This window comes from Rousettus aegyptiacus, unplaced genomic scaffold, assembly GCF_014176215.1.
Source record: "Rousettus aegyptiacus isolate mRouAeg1 unplaced genomic scaffold, mRouAeg1.p scaffold_m13_p_8, whole genome shotgun sequence".
Taxonomy (NCBI): domain Eukaryota; kingdom Metazoa; phylum Chordata; class Mammalia; order Chiroptera; family Pteropodidae; genus Rousettus; species Rousettus aegyptiacus.
In genome coordinates, this window is record NW_023416311.1 from 10229960 (window position 1) to 10245223 (window position 15264).

The window sequence follows — 15264 nt, forward strand, 5'->3', positions numbered from 1 at the left end:
ATGTCTTACCAAATGCTTGATGTGTTTTTTCAATCAGTCCTAGAAGATTTTGTCCTCCTGCAGAGAGATCTCTTCCCCTAGGACTGCTGAAAGCAGGTAATTACAATTTTGCCTCCTTGGCTCCCACCAGCTTCTAACAGCAGTTGTTACAAATGCACAGTGATCACCTCTCTGGTTCCTGGTTCTGTGTGGACAGACACCAAGCTAGCCTTTGGTTGGACAGAGGTGGCTTCAGATCCCTAACTTGGCCACTGATGAATCATAGTCACTCATTCAGCACATAATCATGGAGAGCTTTTCACATGCTAGGTACATGGGCTAGTTAACTTCTCTGAAACTTAATTTTACTTAAGTTTACTGATAATAATACCTGCCTTGAAATGTTGTGAGAATGAGTGAGATACAACATGTGGAATGTTCCAGGTGCAACTCTCTTCCACTTCTTGAGGTGATCTGACAGGATTTGGTGTATTTTAAAGAATCCGCCAATTTCATTAATTTTACCGAGTCATATTGTTAGATAAAAAAAGGCAAGTTACAATGTCATACGTCCTGTATAATATCAGTTACGTAGGAAGAAAAAAACTCACAAAATACTGTTTTCTCAGGACATGCATGTTATGTAAACGCACAGAGAAAAGTCTCGAAGGATACCTTCAAACTGAAACCTTGATTTCTTCCTGGGAGGGGTCTGGGCTGGGAGTAGGTCCAAGGGGATTTTGTTTTAATTTTTAAAGAGCTGCATCATGTATTACTTGGATAGTTAGAAATTTATTTAAACATGAAAATACAAAGGGGCTTTCACTGATCAAATGTGGGACAATATGAGCATTGAAACAAATAGTGGAAAGAATAAAATAATAATTGTCATCTGTGTAAGTGACATTCAAACAAATGGGCCTTTATCCCTTTGGACTACTCTAAGAAAATATCATAGATTGTGTGGTTTATCAACAACAGAAATTTATTTCTCACAGTTTTGGAGGCTGGAAGTCTGAGGTCAGGGTGCCAGGATGGTCAGGTTCTGGTGAAGGCCCTTTTGGGGTCACACCAATATTCAGACCATAGTGAAACGCTTGTGCACAAATGTTTATGAGAAAACTGTAATAGCAAAAAAAAAAAAAAAAAAAAAAAAAAAAGGCTGAACAACCCAACTGCCCATCAACTGGAAAATGAAAAAATGGCAAGTGGTAATCCATATGATGGGGCATTTTCCAGCCATAAAATGGAACCAAGTTCTGATCTATGTTACGGCGTGGATGGACCTTGAGAACACGATGCTAACTGAAATAAGTCAGACCCCAATCATACATGTCGTACGATTGCTCTTATGAAATATCTAGAAAAGGCAAAATCGGGGAGACACTAAGCGGAGTGGGGAGAGGGGAGAGGGAGGGAGACTGTTCAGTGGGTGAGAAGTCTTCTCCTGGGAGACACAAACATCTTGGAACTCGGTAGAAATGGTGGTGGTTAAACACTGTGAATATACGAGATGCCTCTGATTGTATACTTTAAAATGGTGACTCTTATGTGAATTTTACTTCAAGAAAAAAAATCCATGAGTTCATAATGGTACTAAAATTAAAAAAAAAAAAGATGTAAACAGGGAAAGAATGAATAACTGTAGAAGGAAAGATGGATAGAAATTTAAAAACACTCTTTAAAGTCACCATAACAGTGATTGATCGAGACAACAATCTTCAATGTTGTTAAAACTGTTGGGAAAAGGGCCATTGTGGGACGGGAGAGTCGCAGAGGCCCTCACCTGACCAGGCTAGCACCCTGATCTCTGACTTCCAACCTCCGGATCTGTGAAAGATAAACGTCTGTTGTTTATAAGCCACCAGTCTGCAGTCTGCTGTCAAAACAGCCTGAATCCACTAACATAAGACATAATTTACATACCATAGAACTCACCATTCGAAAGTGTACAAATCAGTGCATTTAGTAAATTCGCATGGTTATAAAACCACCATCACTCTCTCATTCTAGAACATTCTCATCACCCCAAAAAGAAACCCCATGCCCATTAGCATCCACTCCCCATTGCCTTCTCCTCTAGCAACCACTACTTTCTGTCTGTATGGATTTTCCTCTTTTGGTATTTCCTATATATGGGATCTTACAGTGTGTACTATTTTGTGTCTGGCTTCTTTCACTCAGCTTAACTTGTTTTCGAGGTTCATCTACATTGTATCATGTATCAGTACTTCATTCTTTTTTTTTTTTTAATTAAATTTATTGGAGTGGTATTGGTTAATAAAATTATATAGGTTTCAGGTGTACAGGTCTATGATACATCATCTGTATACTGCATGTGTGTTCACCACCCAAAGTCAAATCTTCCGTTAGTAGTCAAATAATATTCCATTGTATGGATTTATCCATTCATTAGTGGATGGACATTTGCATTATTTCAACTTTTTGACCATTATGAATAATAGCACAATGATCGAACATTCATGGAAAGTTTTGCATGCACACAAGTTTTCATTTCTCTTGGCTACATACCTAGGAGTGGAATTGCTGGGTCCTATGGTAAGTATGTTTAACTTTTGGCAAAAACAGCCAGGTCCCTTTCTGAAGTGGCTGCACATTTTGACCTCCCTTTAGCTGAGTATGAAATTTCCAGTTGCCTGAAGTTTAATCTCCTTGGGGAACTCGTGGAACCAGTGTAATATATACGCCTCTGAGTGCTCTTGGCAAGGATACTGGAGCATTTGTACACCGTGCCCCGCAGTCATTGGTTAGGGCTGCGAAGGACGTCACTTTTCTGGGCAACCGTGTGTGAGTAGAGTGACCCCAGAGGCAGCCTTGCGGCGCTGCTGGTTGGAAGTCAGGCCCTTATGTTTGGAAGTGGTGGGAGGAGGGAATACAGCGAGGGATCTAGAGCGCCCACTACTGTTGTTCCTGTGAATTGTGCAGGATGACCCAGCCCGTCCTCAGGTCCTCCAGAGGGCTGCAGGTGGCCTGTTAAAACCACACGATTTAGGGTCTGTAGCGGACTGCAAAGCATCCTCCAAAAATTCTCGTCCACCTGGAATCTCCAAATGTGGCCTTATTTGAAAATAGAGTCCTCGTAGATGTAATCAGTTAAGGATCTTGAGACAGAATCATTCTGGATTGAGGGTGGGCCCTCCATCGAGTGACGAGTGTCCTTATAAAAAGAAGAGAGGGCGCAGAGAGGTGAAGGCCACATGAAGACAGACACGGAATTGGGGTGATTGCTCTACATGCCAGGAAACACCTAAGATTGCAGGGGGCCCCAGGGGCTGGAGACAAGCGTGAAACCGAGTCTCCCTCAGAGCCTCCTGTGGGCGCCGACCCTGCCGACACCTCGATTTCAGACGTCTGGTGTCCAGACCTGTAGGAGAATAAATTCTTGTTGTTTTAAGCCACCCAGCGTGTAGTCCTCAGGAGCTCTAGAGTTTCAGTTGGTTTGTGCTCCCCCCCCGGCTTTGCTGTCCCCGGCTCAGAGTGCCAGTCCAGTCCAGTTTCCACGCCCGTGGCCAGCTCTTCTCCTCTCACAGTTCATAGCTTAAAATTCTCTGCTCAGAGAGCTCCCGGCCCAGCCTGTCATCTGTCACACACTACCACCTGCCCAGGTACCTTTTCTGTCACACCTCTGTTTTAGTTTCTGCATAGGCTTGTCGCTCTCTGGAATGACCTGTTATTTATCTTTCACTTGTTCACCTTCCATCTCTTGTGCTATAGTGTGAGCGCATGACGCCAGGGCTTTGTCCGTCTGGGTCATTATTATAGTGTGACCACCTGTGCATGACAAGTCTCAGGGACTGTTTTGCAGAATGAATAAGAGACCGGAGACCCTTGGAAGGCCACCGGAAGCGCCGTTGCCCCTGATGCCCTCCGGAGGTCGTAGCTTCGGAAAAGCTGGCCATGACACCCCACGCACTTCCTCTGCGTGGCGGGGAGAAGAGGTTTTAGGATCCACTTAGAGCTGGATCAGAATGTTCTCTTTTGAGATGAGCTTAAGAAGTCACCCTGTTCTTTCCTGTGCGCGGCTTCGGGAGAATAATGAATGTTTCCAATTGTCGCAAGCCCGCTCTGATTTTCTTCTCCTTAGTAGGTTACCCCAGGACCCAGGATGCTGGCGGAGGACTGAGAGCAGCAGTGTATCTTCCCGGCCAGGCTCCTTCCCTCCTTGGATCGCGGCCGTCTCCTAGCACGGTGTCCTGGCATCGCATCCTGGCACTTATTGCAGGCTCCCGGTGCTGTCCCTGGGGAGCTAGATAGCGGGGTGCGTCACCTCTGATAGCCAGAGCAGCAAGAGTGTCATAGGGTGGGGAGGGGCGAGGCGAATGCACTGTCTCCCCAGGGGAGGATTAGCCACTTTTCAACTGTCACCACCCAACAATGGCCCTTTCGGGTCTCTTATCTGGTTTCTACGTTTGTTTTATTTAAGATGCTTCTGTTTCCTTTGAGCTTGAGCTCGGATTGATCTTTTCTAGCTGGCTCTGGGCTACGAAGCCGCGTCCTAGTTGTGAACGCTCAGATGAATGGAGGGTCTGCCAGGCATCTCTCAGATTTTGCCACGACAGTCCTGTGGCTGAAGTACTTTTCCCATTTTATGGATGAGGTCCGAGAGGTTAAGCCATGGGCCCAATGTCCTTTCTTCCCTTCCCTTTCCTTTATTTCTTAAAACATTTTCCAAAGTTAATAAACTTCATTTTTTTAGAGCAGTTTTAGGTTCACAACAAAATTGAACGGAAAGTACAGAGATTTCCCACGTACTCTCTGTCCTTACGCACAGCCTCCCCCTCTAGCGATACCCACCCCCTCACCGAGTGGTTCACTCCTTACAATTACTGAGCCTGGAATTGACCCTCTGCCTGTTCAGACTTTGAGCGACCTTTCCGAGCGACTTCCTTCTCGGTAAACAGGACAGGATTGCTCCGGGCCTTCTCCCCTGCAATGCCTCCCCCTCCCCCCGCCCCCGCCCCGACGTCAGCAGCCAGTCCCTGAGAAGGGAGCTGGGGCTGTTGCTGGAGAGGCAGAATGCAGGTGGACCCTTTCATGCCCCTTTCATTCTGTTCCCTGCTTTTGTCATGTATTTATTTCCCCTCTAATTTGCATTTTCCTCTTTTCAGTCCATAATAATCCATGAGACTTCAAGATCTCATAAATACACTTTGGGAATACTCTGCAAACCAAATGTGGTCCCTAGAGAGCAGCCAGTGGGCTCAGGGGATCGTGTCGTGGAGGGTCCGTATCTTCCAGGGTCCGTATCTTCCAGGGTCTGCTTCAAGAGCACTGCTGGGAGGGTTTGGGGGTGAGGCCCCATTGCCTGAGAACTCGCACCGCCTGGACATACCCGCCTGCTCCCACCCAGCAGTGCAGAACCCAGCGCCCACAGCTCCAGTGCCTGCTGCATGGTGGTACACATCATCTCTAATTCTCCAGGCTACCATAAGAGGGCGTTACTAGGGCTATCTCCGCTTTGCAGATTAGCAAACGAAGGCTCAGAGATGTGAAGTCACTTGCCTGCAGTTGCTCGGCTCCTAGCGGGCTGGCCCAGGTGCGTCTGACTCTGAAAAGTGGCTCAGAAAAGTGAAGTGGATCTTCTAGAAGGTGCTCCCAACAGTCAGTCTGGAATTGGGCAGCCTCAGTGCCCATCTTGGCCCTGTCCCCTGTTCCCTGTCTTAGTCAGGTCCTCCCGGAAGCAGACCCAGAGGTGGGAATTCACGGACACGTGATTTGTCAAGGAAGGGCTTTTGGGAGAAACTGGAAAGAGAGTGAGGGAGGCAGGACAGGGAAGGCGAGAAAAAGCAGCATGAGCGAGCAAGCTCAGTGGAATGCCAGCCTCGGCGTGATCCCGTGGGGGACTCTGGAGCATCACATGACATCGCAGCATCTGTCCTGCCTTGAGGCAAGCGTAGTAGGAGTTTCCTAGGCCTGTTGTAATAAATGACCAAACTGGGTGGCTTAAAACATTAGAAGTCGACTCTCCCATAGTCCTGGAGACCAGATGTCTGAAGTCAAGGTGTGGCAGGAGTCAGGCAGCCTCTGTGCCTCTAGGGAAGGGTCTGGCCCGGGCCTCTCTTGCGGCTTCTGGTGGCGGCTGGCCGTCCTGGTGGTCCCCGGCTTGTGGACGTGTCACTCCGTTTTCTGCCGCCATTTTCACACGGGCATTTCCCCTGTGTGTCTGCGTCTTCTCTTCTTCTAAGGACACGTCCTTAGATCGAGGGCCCTTACAGATAATCCGAGATGATCTTCTGAGGCCAGACTCACTCCTCTAACGTCTAATCCATTTTCCTCTCTTTCCACACGACTGTTTGACCCTGTGCAGCTCTGCCGTCTGTTTGGATGGCTTGGCCAAAGCGCCTGAAACCAGCAATGACTAATTTATGCTAAAAAAAAAAAAAATGTAATTTTGCGCATGGAGAAATCTCACAGCCATTGGAAGGAAAAGCTGAAAAGACCAGGCCTTGAAAGTGGCAGAGTCCAGAGAGGCTCAGGAAATTTAGGGCAGAAGCAAAGGGACCGTCTTCACGGCATTAGAAATGAGTTAACTCCACACACTCCGGGCGCTTTCTCTCATGATGTTCCCACTTCTTGGCGCAAATTCCAGAAAGGGGAGCATCTGATTGGTCCGCCTCAGCTCTGAGTGGACGGGGCACCTGGACTGACAGGCCCATACAGCCCCTTCTCACTCCTGGTGTGCCAGCCAGGCCAGGCTGCTGGTGGTTTTGCAAAAACCGCGCTACGTTCTTCCTAGGTCTCTGCACCCAGAGTGCCTTTCCTCCTGACTTGCCCTCCATCGGTCCCTACGCATCCTCCAATGTCTCCATCCTCTGGCGTTTTCCCCATTCCCTTACCAGGCTGAGTTAAGGGAACTCTGTGCTCTGCAGGGGGCCTGCGTTTACTTCTCAGCAGCTTGAGGTGACTCTGCATTCTTCCTTCTCATCTCTCCAGTCCCTGGCCAGCTGCCGGCTCCAGGAGCCAGCTCAATCAACAGCAACTTTTTGTATGACTTTGGATATTATTCCTGTCCCGTGGGGGAATTTTAGCTGCAGGAGAAAAGGGCAGCTTGTACAAAAACAAAACTTTCGATTGGGAAAATGTGCTGCAGTCAGAGCAGCACCGAGGTCTGCGGAGGAGAGAGCACATTGGCTTGGGGAGGTGTCGGGGAGGGTGGGCTGGCGGGAAGGAGCAGCGGGCAAACCCGATGTGTGTGTCACATGCTCTGGGGCAAGAGCTGGATGGGGCAGGCTGGAATGCCAGGGGAGGAGGGGCACACAGGAGCCGTGGGACCTGGAATGGGATGCCCAGCAGCGACAGCCGTCGCCGGGGGTGCCAGTGTGATGTGGCACAAAGGACTGGGGTCTGGAGTCTTGGCTTCAGGCCCCGATTCTTTTGCTAATGAGCTATGTGAGCGTGGGCGAGTTACTAGTGTCTCAGAGCCTGCGTTCCTGTCATCTGTAAAGTGGGGATGATGGTGCCCACCTGGCAGAGTTATGTCTTAGGGACTCAAGGGAACAGCCCAGCATGGGATCCAGTCGGTATATAATAGCTGCTCGGTAAACACACATTCCTCTCTTCAGCCCCCGAAGAGTTCATGTACAACCGGGGTCAGTGAATTATGGCCTCAGGCTAAACCCAGCCCGACTGCCTGCTTTTGTAGGTAAAGTTTTATACCGCAAGGACAGAGTCGAACAGTCTGGCAGGAAGCGTGTAGCCAGGAATGCACTAAATATTTCCTAGTCTGATTCCTTAAGAAAAAAATTGGCTGATCTTTTATGTATGTATAAGATGAGTATCTTTTTTGGGGGGGTAACATTGGTTAATACAATTCTATAATTTTCAGGTGTACATTATAATTTGACATCTGTATATTTTATTGTGTTTACCACCCAAAGCCTAGTTTCCTTCAGCTACCATATATTTGACCCCCTTTACCCTGTCTCTTTCCCGACCCCCTACCCTCTGGTAACCACTAGTCCATTGTCCGTGTCCGTGAGTCAAGATGAGTATCTTTTATAGAGAGCCTCACCTCTCTCTCGATTGTCACTGACATGTGGCTATAGACTAGGGGACCTGAGCTCAAATGCTCACAGGAGTCTGGCCAGTCATGACAGTATGTAGTTTGCTTATGTAAATGTTTCTGTAGAAGAATGTGCTATTGTCTGTTTTTCTTTAAACACAAGATCTTCTGTGTCTTCTTGGTTGTGTTTGACAGAGATTGGATACTAAGAAATTTATTTATTCATTCAGTAAGTGATTATTGAGTGCTTGCTACGTGTCAGACTGCCTTCTGTAAGTGGTAATAAATCAGTGAACAAAAGAGACAGCCATTCCTGCTCCCAGGGAGCTTATGTTCTAGTGGAAGGGAGAGATTAACCAATTAACTTACAACGTGGGGTGCTGGTAAGTGTCGCCATGAAAGGCAAGGCCTGGCCACGGAATGGAGAGAGGTGGGGGCTATGTTGAATCACGTGGTCAGGAAAAGTCATTCTGAGTGGATGGTCTTTCTCCTTGAGGGCACACACAAATTTCTGTACTCGAAGAATAAGTCAGCACTGTGAGAGAGGGAGGTAAAACCCCATCCGTGCTGGATGTAGAATGGGAACATTCGGAGACCTGGTCCTTTTTCCTCATGGAGTTCACACTCAAGAGGGGAGACAGCTAATAATAATAATAATAATAATAATAATAATAATAATAATAAAAAAAAATAGCCAACCTTTACTTAGCCCTTTCTGCACACCTGACACTGTTCCGATTGCTTTACATATATGAATGTGTCTAATCCAGTGAATTTAAGTGATGCGAAGGAGAATCGTGTGGTATCCTGAGAACTCGCGGTGGGAATGGTCCCATGGCTGAGATGTTCATGTGTCCTCCCTACACTTGTCTTGGATATCAGAGGGTCTATATGGCGGCACTGTCTGATAAAGTTCCATGGGACTATTGAGCACTTGAAATGTGGCCAGCGCAGTGGAGGAACTTGACCTTTACCTCCTAAAATTTTAATTAATTTAAAATTAAATGGCTACCTGTGACTAGTGGCTATGATTTGGGATGGCATAGCTCTAATACATAGAATTTATAAAATATATTCTACACCTACTGTCTCCTTCATGTTTCTTTTGCCAAAATCCAGCTCTCCGGTTACTTAATGTTTTTGTTTCAATCGGCTTACCACGTTAAAATAATCTTTACGAGAACTCTGCGTGCTACGGCTGGGATGGAGAATGTCCATTTCTTGCCACGACGAGACGGTGGCTGTGAAGGTGAAGGTCATGGGAATGAGGCAGGGACACTTGAGTCTCACCTGGGACTGCTCACGTCTGAGCCTGGGGCTCGCTCCATCTTGGTTCAAGAGAAAAGTGACAAGCGTTAGGTACGAAGACGTTTGTTCCAGCACCAGATCTACACTGTTTCCTTGGAGCGAGTGGGAGGACCGGAGGAGAGGGGGAGAGGAACCGTCTGCCTCTCTGTGTGGCCAGAGGTCACGCTGTCCTTGACGTGCCCTGTCTGGAAACACTCTCCTGTCGCACGCACCTCCGGACAAGGCAGCCCAGCTCGGGAAACTGGTCCACATGCAAGCACACGACGGGTGGCCGTGCCTACTTTGCTCAGCATTCTCTCCCCAGAGCACATAGTAGATGCTTGATAAACAAATGTCGAGGATGCTGCATTCGGCCTTGTTCTGCTGGCTGTTTCATATCCCTCATCGCCGTTGCGGTCATGGCTCTTGGTGTGGGGTACGATGCAGAGGCTGCACACAAAGGCAGTGCGCCCATGTCTCCAAAAGGGAGCCCTCTCTTTGTGGGCCCCAGCAGTCTGTTTGTCAGGAACGGTCTTGGTGAGGAGATGATGGAGAGACTGCTCGAGTTAGTGCAGAATTGGGGACAGGTCCCATCAGCATCTTCATGACCTACAATAACGTGCTAGGATGTAACGTCCGAGGCCAGACAGGGAGACCCGCCACCAAACGAGGTGGGAAGAGCATCACTGGAAATACCTCCGGAAATATTAACTTTGAAAGCGCGGCTTTCTGGGGCACATGGCTCTCCTGTGTGCTCCAAGCACCTTGCTCTTCTTTGCGACAGAGATCGGAGAGATTAGGAACTTCAGCTCTGGGCAAGTTTCTTCACCCCTGTGTGTGCCTCTGTTTCCCTATCTGTAGAATGAGAGAAATGTTAGCATATTCCTCTCTGTGAGGGTAAAGTCTTAACGGGGCTTGGCACACAGTAAGTGCTCAACAGACATTAGGTAGGCATTTTTGTCATTATTTTCCTTGTCTGAGTGGGGCCACGGAGAAGCTGCCAGCCCCTCAGCCTTCCTGAGAGCCTCTCCTGGGCTTTCTGGGTCGCTGACAATGTTGTCAGCACTCAAGCTCTTGTGCGCAAGGACCAGGGGTGCATGTCAGCTCCGCTGGCTCTGACCTTTGCATGTAGCTGGCTCTTGTTCACCGAGGCTCTTTTATGAGTCACTTTTCGCTGCACGCTGTTGGACAGAGGACTTGTTTTCCAGGCCTACTGACAGCAGCCTTCAGTTCTCATCCCCTGAGCTGCCGTGAAGTTTGAAAAGGTTAGAGAGGGAAGTGGGAGGTGAGGCACATATAATGGAAAAACGTAAGCTGGACTGTCATGGCCTGACTGCGCGCTGCCCCTCTCAGTATCCATGATGGAGGAATAATTGCTAAACGGGGGTGGCTATGCCCATTCTGTCTGCAACACTCCTTCCTTGCAGGAACCACTCTGCTCCAGCTTGTGGTTCTGGGAGAGACTGTCAGTCATGACACTCATGCCCCTGGAAGAGAGTCATGTGATCCAGGATGGCCAATCATAGAGCCTCAACCTCCTGGTGGCATAATTCTAGAAAGGGGCATGTGACCCAAGGTGGACCAGTCGGATTCTTTTCGGGATTAGCCTATGCATTTTGGGAGATGGTTGCCCTTGTTCTCCCAGGCTCGGTAGGCCAGGAGGAAATAAGCCTGGGACCTTTGCCTGTTATGTGGCTAGAGACTGAAAAACAGAAGCAAGCAAAGCTAATTGATTGGTAAAGGCCGTCTTGATGATAGATAACCTTCTAGGATACAGCCATGCCCAGGGCCATTCTTTGAACTCTTCATTTTGCGATCCCTTTTACGCTTAGGCTATTTTGGGTTAGGTTTCTGCAACTTGAACTTGCATGAGTCTAACACTGTAAGATTTATCAAGCATTTGCCTTGTGTTGGACACTGCGTTAAGAGTTTCGTAAGCATTGACTGATTGATCTTGGTGAGTCACTTCACCTTGTGGAGACTTCATTTGCTGGTAAGTAAAATGGGTATAATATTATAAGAATAGGATTGTTGTGAGGCTTAAGTGAAGTAAAGCATACCAAGTGCCTGGCACATAGTAGGTCCTTACTAAATTTTAGCTACTTTTCTTGGACCAGGGAACTCTGTGATGGATATTTTTGTGGGTGCTTTTGGAAGCAATTGCCTCTGTACTCCCCAAAATGGAGTTGCAGAATTAAAGGGTATGCACACACAGCACCAAACTGCTCTCCAAAAACATGCCAGTTGTATTAGTTACCTGTTGCTGTGTAACAAGTCACCACAAATTCAGTGTCTTAAAAGAACATACATCTATTATGTCGCCACTTCTGGGGGTCAGGAACCCAGGCATGGCTTGATAGACCCTCTGCTTCACAGGCTACAATCAAGCTGTCCGCCGGGGCTGGAGTCTCATTTGAAAGCTTGACTGGGGAAGGATCTGATCCCACGCTAACTCAGGTTGTTGGCAGAGTTCATTTTCCAGGGCTGTTTACTGAGAGCGTCCCTTCTTCACTGGTGTTGGTTAGAGGGCCGTATGTAGTTGTTGTTGTTGTTGTTTTTAACCACATTGGCCTTTCCAACATGAAGTGTGCAAACCGAGAAGGCAAATCGAGAAAGTCTGCTAGCAAGACGAGACTCACCATCTCACGTAATGTAATCAGAGAAATGACATCTCATCACCTCCGCTGTTCTGTTAATTAGAAGCAAGTCATGGGTCCCCCCCCACACTTGCAAAGAAGGAGGTTACACAAGGGTGTGATTGCCAGGAGGTGGGAGGATTGGAGACCAGCACTTTTTCCTTTTATAAATTGTGTTCTTTGTGTCCTGACTCAGGAATCTTGCTTAACCCAAGAGACCACAAGGACTTCCTTCCATGTTCTCTGGCTTTATAGCTTTAGTTTTTACGCTTTGGTCTGTGATCCACTTAGAGTGACAGTAGCCGCTCTTTATCTGCAGGGGATACGTTCCTAGACCCCCAGTGGACACTCGAAAATGCAGGCGGTACCAAACCCTAAACATATTACGATTTTCGTCTTAGACATACATCCTTACGATGAAGTTGAAGCTACTCTTGCTCTTTGAGGCCATTTGTAAGTAAAATAAGGGTTCCTTGAACACAAAGGCTGCGCTACTGATAACCAAGACTGCTGGGTGGGGAGCGTATCAGCGTGGATAGGTGTGAGATTTCATCACCCTATTCAGAACGGCATTCCATTTAAAACTCATAAATTGTTTATTTCTGGAATTGTCCATTTAACACTTTCAGACTACTGTTGACCACGGGTAACTGAAACCGTGGAACATGCAACTGCAGATAAGGGCGGGAGGTAGGCTACGGTAATTTTTATATGCGGCGCAAAGTTAAGGATAGACGTTTATTTTTATTTTTGTGTATGATGGTCACTCGAGTGACGGAATTACAGTTGAAAACTACATGCAGCGTGATCGCAGTCCTGATAGTAATATCCTTCGCGGTGTGAGCGCTTAGTATGTCTAAGACTCTGGCTAAGAGTTTCACCTGCATTGTTTTACCTGTTCACCTGCATTGTTTTACCTGTTTCTCACAATGACAAGATGGAGGAGGAACTAGTTTAAGTCTTCTCAATGCGACACATCTGATAAGTTAGTGCCCACCTGCGACATGTTTTGTTACATCAACAAAGCAAGATGTAGAGTATACCGCTTGCAATTTGTGTAAAGAGTGGTGTGTGCACAGACACAAACACACATGTACAAAACCGGATTTGCCTCCACAAAACAGCTCTGGGAAAGACCAAGAAATTGCTAAGTGTGGTGACCTCTGGGCTAGAGACCTGGTGACTGGGATGAGGAGAGGAAGGGATTTTTCAGAGTGTGGCGTTTTGTACCTTTTAAATTTTAAAATCTGTGTATTTCACAACTCACGCCAACATTACCTACACGAGGAATAAATATGTCAAGTTAGAGGAAAATGAGAGAGATCCTGGTGGTCTGCTTTCAAAGCCTGCACTCCTATTCACCATTCTGGCTCTATTTAACCTTTATTGCTTCACTTTTCTTTGTCTCTATACTTCCAGCTGTTAATTGGGGATTATGATAGCACCTGCCTCACAGAATGGCTGTGGGGGCTGAGGCAACGCAGGCAAAACATTGGGAAAAAGACCCCGCACCAGAGAAAGCTTAATACGTGCTATTATTATTTCATTCATAGAAAAAAAGATTAGAAATAAAGGTACCTTTATTATTAATATTTATTTTATTAATACATATTAATAGAGATTTCTCTGGCTGTGGGATAATAGGCAATTTTTATTTTTTTCCTTTTTCCCCTAAGTTTTTTTTTTTAAAAAAGGTTACATACTATTTTTATACTAAACATTTCCACTCCTTCCCAGCCCAGACCATCCCGGGAGTCTCTGGTTGCAGGTCCTCTAGGGGGCTTGTGGGGGCGGGAGTGGGCACAGGGGCGTCTTATTCAGACTCAAAGTAACAGCCAAGGTTGCATAAGGTCAGGCTCGTCTGGCCTGTGTCTAGACGCCTTATTTCCCTCGGTTCTTGTAGAAACGAGATACTTCTGAACACTGGAAAAATGTTTCTGAACAAAACTGCAGCGCCAGGGGGAGCGGAAGGAGGTAAGGAGGGTGGTTAATACATTTATACACGAATAGGCATCAATTATGCCCACTTTTCAGACGGCAGACAGACACTCAGAGAGGCTTCAGACATGCAGATGAGCTGGGCCACGGAGATGACTAGCTGAATTGTTGAAGCTTCCAGTTAAGCTACTATTTTTGTCTGGATGATCTGAAACGACAGGGCACGCTGACCTGGATGGTTGTGGGGACGGCCGCGGTCCGGCTTCGGTCCCCCGCATCGCATGCCTCCATGTGGCTCTTGGGGGGCGGGGCGGCGGATGGTGGGGTCAGATGTCCTGCCCTTCAGCCCCCGTATCCCCTATTTCTGCCCCAATCGCAAATGCAGTTTGGCTTGGGGTCCCTGCTTTCGGGACGCCGTCTCTGTCGCTGGCCTGCTCTTGACCTTCTTCGCACAGTTTTTATTTTTTATCTTTGGAGCAAAATGGAGACCAGACTCCACTTTGGGGACCAAGTAATCCCGGGTTCAAATCCCTGCTCCTTTTGTAACTTTTGTTACTTTACTTTTCCTCATCCCTAACCTGGGGGTGATAGCGAGTCCCTACTTTATTAGGGTTTGTGCTGGGCGGAATCATGGCACCCCAAAATGTCTACATCCTGATTCCCAAAGCGTGCAACTGTGTTAACTTCACATGGCGAAGAGGGCTCGGCAGATGTGATTAAGTTAAGGATCTCGAGACGGGGAGATTTTCCCGGGCGGGCTCAATGCGATCACAGGGTCGTTACCAGAGGGAGGCACGAAGGTCAGAGAGACAAGGAATGAGGACAGAGACCAGAGAGGAGAGAAGATGCTCCACGGCTTCCTGTGAAGGTCGGAGAAGGGGCCACAGCCAGTGAATGCAGGCAGACGCCGGAGGCTGGAAGAGGCCAGGAGACGGGTTCTCCCCGGAGCCTCCGGAATGAATCAGCCCTGCCCACACCTTAACATCAGCTCAGGGAAACTGATTTCAGACTTCTGACCTCCAGGACTAAAAGAGAGTAAATGTGCATTGTTTTAAGCCACTCTATTGACAATTTGGCACAGTGGCCATGGGAAACTCATGCAGAGGTTCTAAGTCAGCACGCCCCAATCGGTAGTTGTCATCAAATGGTATGATTTTGACCATGACTGATGTGCTACATCGCGTTGCATGGATTCTCTTCCTTTTCTGTGTCCCCCAGGACCCTGTGACAGCCTCAGAGGAGAAAGAGACCTGGTCCTATTCCTGTTGGATCCTTAGTACCTGACATATAAAAGCTGCTCAATAAATTAGTGCTTGTCAGGCTGAACAGAGATGGCCCCCTTCTCGTGTTCAGTGAGGGCTTGAGTGACGGCCCCCTTTCTATTTCGGGGCCTGACTTTCC